The sequence below is a fragment of the Chenopodium album genome, chromosome 20 (genome assembly GCF_948465745.1).
Source record: "Chenopodium album chromosome 20, dcCheAlbu1.1, whole genome shotgun sequence".
Lineage (NCBI taxonomy): Eukaryota > Viridiplantae > Streptophyta > Magnoliopsida > Caryophyllales > Amaranthaceae > Chenopodium > Chenopodium album.
In genome coordinates, this window is record NC_137853.1 from 20806729 (window position 1) to 20823262 (window position 16534).

The window sequence follows — 16534 nt, forward strand, 5'->3', positions numbered from 1 at the left end:
GACAACTTTTATTTCCGGGCGAAATAAGGTCAAAAAATTCCAAAATTGAAGGCTATATAATCCACGCTTTTTGAGGAATTTTGAGGTTACGGGGTCCGGTGGCGAAAAGTCTTGAGACCCTAGGGGATACATCTTAGGGTCATATAATCACGTTTGGAACCTTATATGACCCTTTTATATTGCCATAAATGTCCGTGGTAGGCTTAAGGTCACGATATCGGTGCAAGTTTGGAACGGGTAAATTGACTGTTTAAAGGCATATTGGATGGTTCCACCCTCTCAATTGGGCTCCCGGAGGGTATTTGGAACCATGGTAGACATCTCTGCAATTTTTATTTCCGGGAGAAAAAAGGTCAAAAAATTCCAAAATTGAAGGCTATAGTCCATGCTTTTTGAGGAATTTTGAGGTTACGGGGTCCGGTGGCGAAAAGTCTTGAGACCCTAGGGGATACATCTTAGGGTCATATAATGACGTTTGAAACCGTATATGACCCTTATATGTTGCCATAAATGTCCGTTGTAGGCTTGAGGTCACCATATCGGTGCAAGTTTGTAACGGGTAAATTGACTGTTTAAAGGCATATTGTATGGTTCCAACTACTCAATTGGACTCCCGGAGGGTATTAGGAAACTTGTTAAACATCTCGGAAATTTTTATTTCCGGGGAAAAAAGGTCAAAAAATTCCAAAATTGAAGGCCATAATCCATGGTTTTTGACAAATTTTGAGGTTACGGAGCCCGGTGGCAAAAAGTCTTGAGACCCTAGGTGATACATCTCATGGTCATATAATGACGTTTGGAACTATATACGACCCTTATATGTTGCCATAAATGTCCGTGGTAGGCTTGAGGTCACGATATCGGTGCAAGTTAGGAACGGGTAAATTGACTGTTTAACGGCATAATGGATGGTTCCACCAACTCAATTGGACTCCAGGAGTGTATTAGGAACCATGGTAAACATCTCGGCAATTTTTATTTCCGAGCGAAAAAAGGTCAAAAAATTCCAAAATTGAAGGCTATAATCCACTATTTTTGAGGAATGTTGAGGTTACGGGGCCTGGTGGCGAAAGGACTTGAGATCTTAGGGGATACATCTTAGGATCATATAATGACGTTTTGAACCATATATGACCCTTATATGTTGCCATAAATGTCCGTGGTAGGCTTGAAGTCACGATATCGGTGCAAGTTTGGAACGGCTAAATTGACTGTTTAAAGGCATATTGGATGGTTCCACCCACTCAATTGGACTCCCGGAGGGTATTAGGAACCATGGTAAACATCTCGGCCATTTTAATTTCTGGGCGTAAAAAGGTCAAAAAATTCCAAAATTGAAGGCTATAATCCACGCTTTTAGTGGAATTTTGAGGTTACGGGGCTCGGTTGCTAAAAGTCTTGAGACCCTAGGGGATACATCTTAGTGTCATATAATGACGTTTGGAACCATATATGACCCTTATATGTTGCCATTAATGTCCGTGGCAGGCTTGAGGTCACGATATCAGTGCAAGTTTAGAACGGGTAAATTGACTATTTAAATGCATATTGGATGGTGCCACCCACTCAATTGGACTCCCGAAGGATATTAGAAACCATGGTAAACATCTGGGGAATTTTTATTTACGGGCGAAAAAAGGGCAAAAAATTCCAATATTGAAGGCTATAATCCTTGCTTTTTTAGGAATTTTAAGGTTACGAGGCCTGGAGGCGAAAAGTCTTAAGACCAAAGGTGTTACATCTTAGGGTCATACAATGACGTTTGGAACCATATATGACCCTTATATGTTGCCATAAATGTCCGTGGTAGGCTTGAGGTCACCATATCGGTGCAAGATTGGAACGGGTAAATTGACTGTTTAAAGGCATATTGGATGGTTCCAGCCACTCAATTGGACTCCCGGTGGGTATTAGGAACTATGGTAAACATCTCGGCCATTTTCATTTTCGGGCGAAAAAAGGTCAAAAAAATTCCAAAATTTAAGGCTATAATCCACGCTTTTGGAGGAATTTTGAGGTTACGGGGCCCGGTTGGGAAAAGTCTTGAGACCCAAGGGGATACATCTTAGTGTCATATAATGACGTTCGGAACCATATATGACCCTTATATGTTGCCATAAATGTTCGTGGTAGGCTTGAGGTCACGATATCGGTGCAAGTTTGGAACGGGTAAATTGACTGTTTAAAGGCATATTGGATGGTTCCACCCACTCAATTGGATTCCCGTTGGGTATTATGATCTATGTTAAACATCTCGGCCATTTTCATTTCCAGGCGAAAAAAAGGTCAAAAAAATTCCAAAATTGAAGGCTATAATCCACGCTTTTAGAGGAATTTTGAGGTTACGGGGCCCGGTTGCGAAAAGTCTTGAGACCCTAGGGGTTGCATCTTAGGGCCATATAATGACGTTTGGAACCTTATATAACCCTTACATGTTGCCATAAATGTCCGTGGTAGGCTTGAGGTCACGATATCAGTGCAAGTTAAGAATGGGTAAATTGACTGTTTAAAGGCATATTGGATGGTTCCACCCACTCAATTGGACTCCCGGAGGGTATTAGGAACCATGGTAAACATCTCGGAAACTTTTATTTCCGGGCGAAATAAGGTCAAAAAATTCCAAAACTGAAGGCTATAATCCACGCTTTTTGAGGAATTTTGAGGTTACGGGGTCCGGTGGCGAAAAGTCTTTAGACCCTAGGGGATACATCTTAGGGTCATATAATCACGTTTGGAACCTTATATGACCCTTATATATTTCCATAAATGTCCGTGGTAGGCTTGAGGTCACGATATCGGTGCAAGTTTGGAACGGGTAAATTGATTGTTTTAAGGCATATTGGATGGTTCCACCCTTTCAATAGGACACCCGGAGGGTATTTGGAACCATGGTAGACCTCGGTGCAATTTTTATTTCCGGGCGAAAAAAGGTCAAAAAATTCCAAAATTGAAGGCTATAATCCACGCTTTTTAAGGAATTTTGAGGTTACGGGGCCCGGTGGCGAAAAGTCTTGAGACCCTAGGGGATAGATATTAGGGTCGTACAATGACATTTGGAACCGTATATGACCCTTATATGTTTCCATATATGTCCGTGGTAGGCTTGAGGTCACGATATCGTTGCAAGTTTGGAAAGGGTAAATTGACTGTTTAAAGGCATATTGGATGGTTCCACCCACTCAATTGGACTCCCGGAGGGTATTAGGAACCATGGTAAACATCTCTGCAATTTTTATTTCCGCGCGAAAAAATTCCAAAATTGAAGGCTATAATCCACGCTTTTTGAGGAATTTTGAGGTTACGGGAGCCTGGTGGCGAAAAGTCTTGAGACCCTAGGGGTTACATCTTAGGGTCATATAATGACGTTTGGAACCTTATATGACCCTTACGTGTTGCCATAAATTTCTGTGGTAGGCTTGAGGTCAAGATATCGGTGCAAGTTAAGAATGGGTAAATTGACTGTTTAAAGGCATATTGGATGGTTCCACCCACTCAATTGGACTCCCGGAGGGTATTAGGAACCATGGTAAATATCTCGACAACTTTTATTTCCGGGCGAAATAAGGTCAAAAAATTCCAAAATTGAAGGCTATAATCCACGCTTTTTGAGGAATTTTGAGGTTACGGGGTCCGGTGGCGAAAAGTCTTGAGACCCTAGGGGATACATCTTAGGGTCATATAATCACGTTTGGAACCTTATATGACCCTTTTATATTGCCATAAATGTCCGTGGTAGGCTTAAGGTCACGATATCGGTGCAAGTTTGGAACGGGTAAATTGACTGTTTAAAGGCATATTGGATGGTTCCACCCTCTCAATTGGGCTCCCGGAGGGTATTTGGAACCATGGTAGACATCTCTGCAATTTTTATTTCCAGGAGAAAAAAGGTCAAAAAATTCCAAAATTGAAGGCTATAGTCCACGCTTTTTGAGGAATTTTGAGGTTTCGGGGTTCGGTGGCGAAAAGTCTTGAGACCCTAGGGGATACATCTTAGGGTCATATAATGACGTTTGAAACCGTATATGACCCTTATATGTTGCCATAAATGTCCGTTGTAGGCTTGAGGTCACCATATCGGTGCAAGTTTGTAACGGGTAAATTGACTATTTAAAGGCATATTGTATGGTTCCAACTACTCAATTGGACTCCCGGAGGGTATTAGGAAACTTGTTAAACATCTCGGAAATTTTTATTTCCGGGGAAAAAAGGTCAAAAAATTCCAAAATTGAAGGCCATAATCCATGGTTTTTGACAAATTTTGAGGTTACGGAGCCCGGTGGCAAAAAGTCTTGAGACCCTAGATGATACATCTCATGGTCATATAATGACGTTTGGAACTATATACGACCCTTATATGTTGCCATAAATGTCCGTGGTAGGCTTGAGGTCACGATATCGGTGCAAGTTAGGAACGGGTAAATTGACTGTTTAACGGCATAATGGATGGTTCCACCAACTCAATTGGACTCCAGGAGTGTATTAGGAACCATGGTAAACATCTCGGCAATTTTTATTTCCGAGCGAAAAAAGGTCAAAAAATTCCAAAATTGAAGGCTATAATCCACTATTTTTGAGGAATGTTGAGGTTACGGGGCCCGGTGGCGAAAGGACTTGAGATCCTAGGGGATACATCTTAGGATCATATAATGACGTTTTGAACCATATATGACCCTTATATGTTTCTATAAATGTCCGTGGTAGGCTTGAAGTCACGATATCGGTGCAAGTTTGGAACGGCTAAATTGACTGTTTAAAGGCATATTGGATGGTTCCACCCACTCAATTGGACTCCCGGAGGGTATTAGGAACCATGGTAAACATCTCGGCCATTTTAATTTTTGGGCGTAAAAAGGTCAAAAAATTCCAAAATTGAAGGCTATAATCCACGCTTTTAGTGGAATTTTGAGGTTACGGGGCTCGGTTGCTAAAAGTCTTGAGACCCTAGGGGATACATCTTAGTGTCATATAATGACGTTTGGAACCATATATGACCCTTATATGTTGCCATAAATGTCCGTGGCAGGCTTGAGGTCACGATATCAGTGCAAGTTTAGAACGGGTAAATTGACTATTTAAATGCATATTGGATGGTGCCACCCACTCAATTGGACTCCCGAAGGATATTAGAAACCATGGTAAACATCTGGGGAATTTTTATTTACGGGCGAAAAAAGGGCAAAAAATTCCAATATTGAAGGCTATAATCCTTGCTTTTTTAGGAATTTTAAGGTTACGGGGCCTGGAGGCGAAAAGTCTTAAGACCAAAGGGGTTACATCTTAGGGTCATACAATGACGTTTGGAACCATATATGACCCTTATATGTTGCCATAAATGTCCGTGGTAGGCTTGAGGTCACCATATCGGTGCAAGATTGGAACGGGTAAATTGACTGTTTAAAGGCATATTGGATGGTTCCAGCCACTCAATTGGACTCCCGGTGGGTATTAGGAACTATGTTAAACATCTCGACCATTTTCATTTTCGGGCGAAAAAAGGTCAAAAAAATTCCAAAATTTAAGGCTATAATCCACGCTTTTGGAGGAATTTTGAGGTTACGGGGCCCGGTTGGGAAAAGTCTAGAGACCCAAGGGGATACATCTTAGTGTCATATAATGACGTTCGAAACCATATATGACCCTTATATGTTGCCATAAATGTTCGTGGTAGGCTTGCGGTCACGATATCGGTGCAAGTTTGGAACGGGTAAATTGACTGTTTAAAGGCATATTGGATGGTTCCACCCACTCAATTGGACTCCCGGTGGGTATTAGGATCTATGTGAAACATCTCGGCCATTTTCATTTCCAGGCGAAAAAAAGGTCAAAAAAATTCCAAAATTGAAGGCTATAATCCACGGTTTTAGAGGAATTTTGAGGTTACGGGGCCCGGTGGCGAAAAGTCTAGAGACCCTAGGGGATACATCTTAGGGTCATATAATGACGTTTGGAAACGTATATGACCCTTATATGTTGCCATAAATGTCCGTGGTAGCCTTGAGGTCACGATATCGGTGCAAGTTTGTACGGGTAAATTGACTGTTTAAAGGCATATTGGATGGTTCCACCCACTCAATTGGACTCCTAGAGGGTTTTAGGAACTATGGTAAAAATCATGGCAATGTTTAATTCTGGGCGAAAAAAGGTCAAAAAATTCCAAAATTTAAGGCTATATAATCCACGCTTTTTGAGGAATTCTGAGGTTATGGGGGCCGGTGGCGAAAAGTCTTGAGACCCTAGGGGATACATCTTAGAGTCATATAATGACGTTTGGAACCATATATGACCCTTATATGTTGCCATAAATGTCCGTGGTAGGCTTAAGGTCACGATATCGGTGCAAGTTTGGAACGGGTAAATTGACTATATAAAGGCACATTAGATGGTTCCACCCATTCAATTGGACTCCCGGAGGGTATTAGGAACCATGGTAAACATCTCGGCAATTTTTATTTCCATGCGAAAAAAGGTCAAAAAATTCCAAAATTGAAGGCTGTAATCCACGCTTTTTGAGGAATTTTGAGGTTTCGGGGCCCGGTGGCGAAAAGTCTTGAGACCCTAGGGGATACATCTTAGGGTCATATAATGACGTTTGGAGCCATATATGACCCTTATATGTTTCCATAAATGTCCGTGGTAGGCTTGAGGTCACGATATCGGTGCAAGTTTGGAACGGGTAAATTGACTGTTTAAAGGCGTATTGGATGGTTCCAACCACTCAAATGGACTCCCGGAGGGTATTAGGAACCATGGTAAAAATCTCGGCAATTTTTTTTTTCGGGCGAAAAAATTCCAAAATTTAAGGCTATAATCCACGCTTTTTGAGGAATTTTGAGGTTACGTGGCCCGGTGGCGAAAAGTCTTGAGACCCTTGGGGATACATCTTAGGGTCATATAATGACCTTTGGAACCATATATGACCCTTATATGTTGCCATAAATGTCCATGGTAGGCTTGAGGTCACGATATCGGTGCAAGTTTGGAAAGGGTAAATTGACTGTTTAATAGGATATTTGATGCTTCCACCCACTCAATTGGACTCCCGGAGGGTATTAGAAACCATGGTAAACATCTCGGCAATTTTTATTTCCGGGCGAAAAAATTCCAAAATTGAAGGCTATATATCCACGTTTTTTGAGGAATTTTGAGGTTACGGGTGTAATACCCCGTATTTTTATACGTATGTTATTTAAAGTATGTATTTAATGAAATATTTAATTAGTTATAATTGTTTTAATTAAAGCATTTTATTAATATTATTATAAAAGTAAAGTTTATTTAATTATTTTATTTTAAAAGATGGGGTTTTAATTTAAGAAAGTTTAATTTTAACAAGTTTTATTTGGGAAGGGATTAGGAAAATTAAAAGAGGAAAGTTTAGGGTAAAAGGGTTGGTAGAGAAGGGGTATAAATATCCCACTTATGAGGCAAATTAACTTTGCCCAGAGTGGAGAAAACCCAAGGTAAGCTTCTCCCCTTTTCTCCTTACTTTTCTTTCTTTTTTTTCTTTTTCTTCCCCCTTCCCCTTTCTCACGGCCGGCCACCACCACAGCCACACACGTGGCCGGACCACCACCGCACACCACCACAGCCACCGGCGCATGGCCAGCAGCTGTGGCGGCAGGCGGCAGCAGCCCAGCCTTGCCGCGGTGGCTGCTGCTGCCCTCGAAAAAAAAAAAAAACTTAAACTTTCTTACCTTAATCTAATCTATGCATAGATCTAATTATAAATTATGAGTTTTGGGATTAAGTTTTGATGTTTGAATGTTGTAATTATGTTAATTAATTTTCAGATTTGATTTTAATTAAAAAGCCCCAATTTTTGAAACCCTAGGTTCTTGATTTATGAAATTATGAAAGTATATGATGTATTAATCTTTAGACCTTCAATTTAAGTGCTTTAAGACTAATTTTCAGCAAGTTTTAATTATAAAAATAGTGTAGGAATTTTATGTAGAAACCTAAATTTTATGTTTTTAAAGGAAATTTAAATTACCCATTAAAGGGGACTTAATTATGGTGTTCTAAATATAATTTCAGCTTATTCTAATTAATTTATGAAGGGTTTTAGAATAGTATATATTGCTGGAAATTTGTTTAGAGTGGACTTTGATACACTATTATAATTTTAATGTGTAGGAGACTTTGAAGTAAGCGATTTTTACTAGTCGTGGCGAATTTAAGATCATATTCAAGGTACGTTCGCGTACTTAGCATATTTGATGATGTAGAATCATGCTAGGCTTAATTTCAATCAATTACAAGTAGTATCATGCTAAGGTTCATGTATTGAATTGTGAATTATTGGTGTTGGTGATTGAATTGTGAAGCATGAATTATTTGTGATGATCTATGGATTGGAAAATTATATTTTGGCATGATTATATGGACTACATATTTATTTATGGCATGATAGAGAGCATGTTTAATCAAACTAATTGTTTAATTATGTTTGGATTATTGAAAAGGAATTTTATTATGGTTTATATAATTTTTATTGATGCTTTAAGCATGAGGAAGGAGCTATACAAGTGTCTATGTACACAAGGAATAAATTGTATGTTGGTGCCTTTGTGCACTTAAGGTGTTTTTAACACCGAGGGATAGGATTGTTGGCGCTTTATGCGTTTAAGGTGTCTATGACACTGAGGTAGATTTAAAAAGGGTTCAACATTAAATTATATGTGGTCACTAATTATTCAAGAATTAAATTGGTATGTTTGTTTGATTGAATTATTATTGATGATTGAATTGTTATGCTTTGAGAGTCATCACCAATTCTAATAATATGTAAACAACGTAAAGTGAAAGAGATTACGTACCAAAACTCTTGGAACGTATATACCTTGAGTATGAACATATGGGGGGAGTTATGGGGTTTTATATTTAACCATAACTTCTAATGGAGTACAGGACGCTGTATATTCCCTTTTATTATTATTATTTTTATTGTTATGCGCTGGAATTCCGCCACCAATGGATGTGGCATAGGTGATGCTAGCACGGTTAGCTCCCGTGTCAGTGGGCCTCAATTTATTGAGGTAGGTTTGGTTTAGTTGGAAACCCGTTCGATGCGTAATCAACGCTAAATAAATTATTTAGTGTCCAGTTAAAGAGTCTTGTTGTTGTTTGTTGTGTGTGCTTATAAACAGGTGCAATGAGGTAAGTATGTGTGATGCTAGGAGTTGCATGTTAGTGTGTTTAAATGCGCTTATGTACTCAGCTTTGCTGATTGTGTGTATTGTTTGTGTCTGGCTATGTCTTTATCTTGGCCCTACGATGAACCATTTTAATGGAGAGTAGTGGGGGCAAGTAGAGATACTCTTTTCAGGTATTGAGGCATGTTCATGATGGGGCATGAGTGAAGAGAGAATTATGCTAGTTTCCACTACGGTGTGTAATAGTTATGTTTGGATATTTTGTTTTATTGATTGTTAAACTAACACTATTATTTGATTGATCGGTTTTGAATAAGGGCCTTAAGTGGTTCCAAGTTGTAGTGGATTTTATTTAACTTGGTTTTGTTGATTTTCAACTTTACTTTTGTTTAGTTCGGTTTTTAAATCGTGTTATTTCTTAGTTTTGACTTTCAAGTCATCCGCTAAGTGTCTTTGATAATTGCCTAAGCCGTTTTCACGGTGGCGGTAATGTCTTAGATATTCCTAAATCGTATTTTTAAAAGAGTAAAGTGTGTATTTAAAGGAAAGGAATTTCTAAGGTGTTACAACGGGGCCCGGTGGCGAAAAGTCTTGAGACCCTAGGGGTTACATCTTAGGGTCATATAATGACGTTTGGAACCATATATGACCCTTATATGTTGCCATAAATGACCGTGGTAGGCTTGAGATCACGATATCGGTGCAAGTTTGGAACGGGTAAATTCACTATTTTAAGGCATATTGGATGGTTCCACCCACTCAATTGGACTCCCGGAGGGTATTAGGAACCATGGTAAATATCTTGGAAATTTTTATTTCCGGGCGAAAAAAGGTCAAAAAATTCCAAAATAGAATGTATCCACGCTTTTTGAGGAATTTTGAGGTTACGAGGCCCGGTAACGAAAGGTCTTAAGATCCTAGGGGATACATCTTAGGGTCATATAATGACGTTTTGAACCATATATGACCCTTATATGTTTCCATAAATGTTCGTGGTAGGCTTGAGGTCACAATATCGGTGCAAGTTTGGAACGGGTAAATTGACTATTTAAAGGCAAATTGGATGGTGCCACCCACTCAATTAGACTCCCGGAGGGTATTAGCAACCATGGTAAACATCTCGGCAATTTTTATTTCCGGGCGAAAAAAGGTCAAAAAATTCCAAAATTGAAGGCTATAATCCATGCTTTTTGAGAAATTTTGAGGTTACAAGGCCTGGTGGCAAAAAGTCTTGAGACCCTAGGTGATACATCTCATGGTCATATATTGACGTTTAAAACCATATACGACCCTTATATGTTGCCATAAATGTCTGTGGTAGGTTTGAGGTCACGATATCGGTGCAAGTTAGGAACGGGTAAATTGACTATTTAACGGCATAATGGATGGTTCCACCAACTCAATTGGACTCCAGGAGTGTATTAGGAACCATGGTAATCATCTCGGCAATTTTGATTTCCGAGCGAAAAAAGGTCAAAAAATTCCAAAATTGAAGGTTATAATCCACTATTTTTGAGGAATTTTGAGGTTACGGGGCCTGGTGGCGAAAGGACTTGAGATCCTAGGGGATACATCTTAGGGTCATATAATGACGTTTTGAACCATATATGACCCTTATAAGTTTCCATAAATGTCCTTGGTAGGCTTGCAGTCACGATATCGGTGCAAGTTTGGAACGGGTAAATCGACTGTGTAAAGGCATATTGGATGGTTCCACGCACTCAATTGGACTCCCAGAGATAATTAGGAACCATGGTAAACATCTCGGCAATTTTTATTTCTGGGCGAAAAAAGGTCAAAAATTCCAAAATTTAAGGCTATAATCCACGCTTTTTGAGGAATTTTGAGGTTACCGGGCCCTGTGGCGAAAGGTCTTGAAACCCTAGGGGATACATCTTAGGGTCATATAATGACGTTTGGAACCATATATGACCCTTATATGTTGCTATAAATGTCCGTGGTAGGCTTCAGGTCACGATATTAGTGCAAGTTTGGAACGGGTAAATTGACTGTTTAAAGGCATATTGGATGGTTCCACCCACTCAATTGGACTCCCGGAGGGTATTAGGAACCATGGTAAACATCTCGGCATTTTTTATTTCCGAACGAAAAAAGGTCTTAAAAGTTCCAAAATTGAAGCTATAATCCACGCTTTTTGACGAATTTTGAGGATACGGGGCCTGATGACGAAAGGTCTAGAGACCCTTGGGGATAGATTTTAGGGTCATATAATGACGTTTGGAACCATATATGTCCCTTATATGTTGCCATAAATGTCCGTGGTAGGCTTGAGGTCACGATATCGGTGCAAGTTAGGAACGGGTAAATTGACTGTTTAAAGGCATATTGGATGGTTCCACCCACTCAATTGGACTCCCGGAGGGTATAAGGAATCATGGTAAACATCTCTGCAATTTTTAGGTCCCGGCGAAAAAAGGTCATAAATTCCAAAATTGAAGGCTATAATCCACGCTTTTTGAGGAATTTGGAGGTTACGGGGCCCGGTGGCGAAAGGTCTAGAGACCCTAGGGGATACATCTTAGGGTCATATAATGACATTTGGAACCATATATGACCCTTATATGTTTCCATAAATGTCCGTGGTAGGCTTGAGGTTTCAATATCGGTGCAAGTTTGGAACGGGTAAATTGACTGTTTAAAGGCATATTGGATGCTTCTACCCACTCAATTGGACTCTTGGAAGGTATAGGAACCATGGTAAACATCTCGGAAATTTTTATTTCCGGCCGAAAAAAGGTCAAAAAATTCCAAAATTGAACGCTGTAATCCACGCTTTTTGAGAAAATTTTGAGGTTACGTGGCCCGGTGGCGAAAAGTCTTGAGACCCTAGGGGATACATCTTAGGGTCATATAATGAAGTTTGGAACCATATATGACTCTTATATGTTGCCATAAATGTCCGTGGTAGGCTTGAGGTCACGATATCGGTGCAAGTTTGGAACTGGTAAATTGACTGTTTAAAGGCATATTGGATGGTTCCACACATTCAATTGGACTCCCTGAGGGTATTAGGAACCATGGTAAACATCTCGGCAATTTTTATTCCCGGGCGAAAAATGGTCAAAAAATTCCAAAATTGAAGGCTATAATCAACGCTTTTTTAGGAATTTCGTGGTTACAGGGCCTGGTGGCGAAAAGTCTTGAGGCCCTAGGGGATAAATCTTAGGGTCATATAATGACGTTTGGAACCATATAAGACCCTTACATGTTTTCATAAATGTCCGTGGTAGGCTTGAGGTCACGATATCGTTGCAAGTTTGGAACGGGTAAATTGACTGTTTAAAGGCATATTGAATGGTTCCACCCACTCAATTGGACTCCCGGAGGGTATTAGGAACCTTGGTAAACATCTCAGCAATTTTTATTTCCGGACGAAAAAATTCCAAAATTTAAGGCTATAATCCACGCTTTTTGAGGAAGTTTGAGGTTACGGGGCCCGGTGGCGAAAAGTCTTGAGACCATAGGGGTTACATCTTAGGGTCATATAATGACGTTTGGAACCATATATGACCCTTATATGTTGCTATAAATGTCCGTGGTAGGCTTGAGGTCACGATATCGGTGCTAGTTTGGAACGGGTAAATTCACTGTTTAAAGGCATATTGGATGGTTCCACCCACTCAATTGGACTCCCGGAGGGTATTAGGAACCATGGTAAACATCTTGGCAATTTTTATTTCCGGGCGAAAAAAGGTTAAAAAATTCCAAAATAGAATGTATCCACGCTTTTTGAGGAATTTTAAGGTTACGAGGCCCGGTAAAGAAAGGTCTTGAGATCCTATGGGATACATCTTAGGTTCATATAATGACGTTTGGAACCATATATGACCCTTATATGTTTCCATAAATGTTCGTGGTAGGCTTGAGGTCACAATATCGGTGCAAGTTTGGAACGGGTAAATTGACTGTTTAAAGGCAAATTGGATGGTTCCACCCAGTCAATTGGACTCCCGGAGGATATTAGGAACCATGGTAAACATCTCGGTAATTTTTATTTCAGGGCGAAAAAAGGTCAAAAAATTCCAAAATTTAAGGCTATAATCCATGCTTTTTGAGGAATTCTGCGGTTACAAGGCCCGGTGGCAAAAAGTCTTGAGACCCTAGGTGATACATCTCATGGTCATATAATGAAGTTTGGAACCATATACGGCCCTTATATGTTGCCATAAATGTCCGTGGTAGGCTTGAGGTCACGATATCGGTGCAAGTTAGGAAGGGGTAAATTGACTGTTTAACGACATAATGAATGGTTCCACTAACTCAATTGGACTCCAGGAATGTATTAGGAACCATGATAAATATCTCGGCAATTTTTATTTCCGAGCGAAAAAAGGTCAAAAAATTCCAAAATTGAAGGCTATAATCCACTATTTTTGAGGAATTTTGAGGTTACTGGGCCCGGTGGCGAAAGGACTTGAGATCCTAGGGGATACATTTTAGGGTCATATAATGACGTTTTGAACCATATATGACCCTTATATGTTGCCATAAATGTCCGTGGTAGGCTTGAGGTCACGATATCGGTGCAAGTTTGGAACTGGTAAATTGACTGTTTAAAGGCATATTGGATGGTTCCACACATTCAATTGGACTCCCTGAGGGTATTAGGAACCATGGTAAACATCTCGGCAATTTTTATTCCCGGGCGAAAAATGGTCAAAAAATTCCAAAATTGAAGGCTATAATCCACGCTTTTTTAGGAATTTTGAGGTTACGGGGCCCGGTGGCGAAAAGTCTTGAGACCCTAGGGGATAAATCTTAGGGTCATATAATGACGTTTGGAACAATATAAGACCGTTACATGTTTTCATAAATGTCCGTGGTAGGCTTGAGGTCACGATATCGTTGCAAGTTTGGAACAGGTAAATTGACTGTTAATGGTATATTGGATGGTTCCACCCACTCAATTGGACTCCCGGAGGATATTAGAAACCACAGTAAACATCTCTGCAATTTTTATTTCCGGACGAAAAAAGGTCAAAAAATTCCAAAATTGAAGGCTATCCACGTTTTTTAAGGAATTTTGAGGTTACGGACCCGGTGGCGAAAAGTCATGAAACCCTAGGGGATACATATTAGGGTCATATAATGACGTTTGTAACCATATATGACCCTTATATGTTGCCATAAATGTCCGTGGTAGGCTTGAGGTTACGATATCGGTGCAAGTTTGGAACGGGTAAATTGACTGTTTAAAGGCATATCGATGGTTCCACCCACTCAATTGGACTCCCGGAGGGTATTAGGAACCATGGTAAACATCTCGGCAATTTTTATTTTCGGGCGAATAAAGGTCAAAAAATTCCAAAATTGAAGGCTATAATCCACGATTTTTGAGGAATTTTGAGGTTACGAGGCTGGTGGCGAAAAGTCTTGAGACCCTAGGGGATACATCTTAGGGTCATATAATGACGTTTGGAACCATATATGACCCTTATATGTTGCCATAAATGTCCGTGGTAGGCTTGAGGTCCCGATATCGGTGTAAGTTTGGAATGTAAATTGACTGTTTAAAGGCATATTTGATGGTTCCAACCACTCAATTGGACTCCCGGAGGGTATTAGGAACCATGGTAAACATCTCGGCAATTTTTATTTCCAGGAGAAAATAGGTCAAAAAATTCCAAAATTGAATATCCACGCTTTTTAAGGAATTTTAAGGTTACGGGGCCAGTTGGCGAAAAGTCTAGAGACCCTAGGGGAAACATCTTAGGGTCATAAAACGACATTCGGAACCATATATGACCCTTATATGTTTCCATAAATGTCCGTGATAGGCTTGAGGTAACGATATCGGTGCAAGTTTGGAGCGGGTAAATTGACTGTTTCAAGGCATATTGGAAGGTTCCACCCACTCAATTGGACTCCCGGAGGGTATAAGGAACCATGGTAAACACCTCGGCAATTTTTATTTCCGGGCGAAAAAAGGTCAAAAAATTCCAAAATTGAAGGCTATAATCCATGCTTTTTGAGGCTACGGGGCCCGGAGGCGAAAAGTCTTGAGATCCTAGGGGATACATCATAGGGTCATATAATGACGTTTGGAACCATATATGACTCTTATATGTTGCCGTAAATGTTCGTGGTAGGCTTGAGGTCACGATATCGATGCAAGTTTGGAACGGGTAAATTGACTGTTTAAAGGCATATTGGATGGTTCCACCCACTCAATTGGGCTCCCGGAGGGTAGTAGGAACCACAGTAAATATCTCGGCAATTTTTATTTCCGGGCGAAAAAAGGTCAAAAAATTCCAAAATTGAAGGCTATAATCCATGCTTTTTGAGGAATTTTGAGGTTACGGGGCCCGGTGGCGAAAAGTCTTGAGACTCTAGGGGATACATCTAAGGGTCATATAATGACGTTTGAAACCATATATGACCCTTATATGTTGCCATAAATGTCTGTGGTAGGCTAGAGGTCACGATATCGGTGCAAGTTTGGAACAGGTATATTGACTATTTAAATGTATATTGGATGGTTCCACCCAATTTATTGGACTCCCAGAGGGTATTAGGAACCATGGTAAACATCGCGGCAATTTTTATTTCCGAGCGAAAAATGGTCAAAAAATTCAAAAATTGAAGGCTATAATCCATGCTTTTTGAGGAATTCTGAGGTTACAGAGCCCGGTGGCGAAAAGTCTTGAGACCCAAGGGGATACATCTTAGGGTCATATAATGACGTTTGGAACCATATATGACCCTTATATGTTGCCATAAATGTCCGTGATAGGCTTGAGGTCACGATATCGGTGCAAGTTTAGAACGGGTAAATTGACTGTTTAAAGGCATATTGGATGGTTCCACCCACTCAATTGGACTCCCGGAGAGTATTAGGAACCATGGTAAACATCTCGGCGATTTTTATTTTTGGGCGAAAAAATGTCAAAAAATTCCAAAATTTAAGGCTATAATCAACGCTATTTGAGGAATTTTGAGGTTACGGGGCCCGGTGGCGAAAAGTCTTGAGACCCTAGGGGATACATCTTAGGGTCATATAATGACGTTTGGAACCATATATGACCCTTATATGTCGCCATAAATGTCCGTGGCAGACTTGAGGTCACTATATCGGTGCAAGTTTAACGGGTAAATTGACTATTTAAAGTCATATTGGATGGTTCCACCCACTTAATTGGACTCCCGGAGGGTATTAGGAACCATGGTAAACATCTTGGCAATTTTTTTTTCTGGGCGAAAAAATTCCAAAATTGAATGCTATAATCAACGCTTTTTGAGGAATTTTGAGGTTACGGGGCCCGGTGGCGAAAAGTCTTGAGACCCTAGGGGAATCATCTTAGGGTCATATAATGACGTTTGGAACCATATATAACCCTTATATGTTGCAATAAATGTCC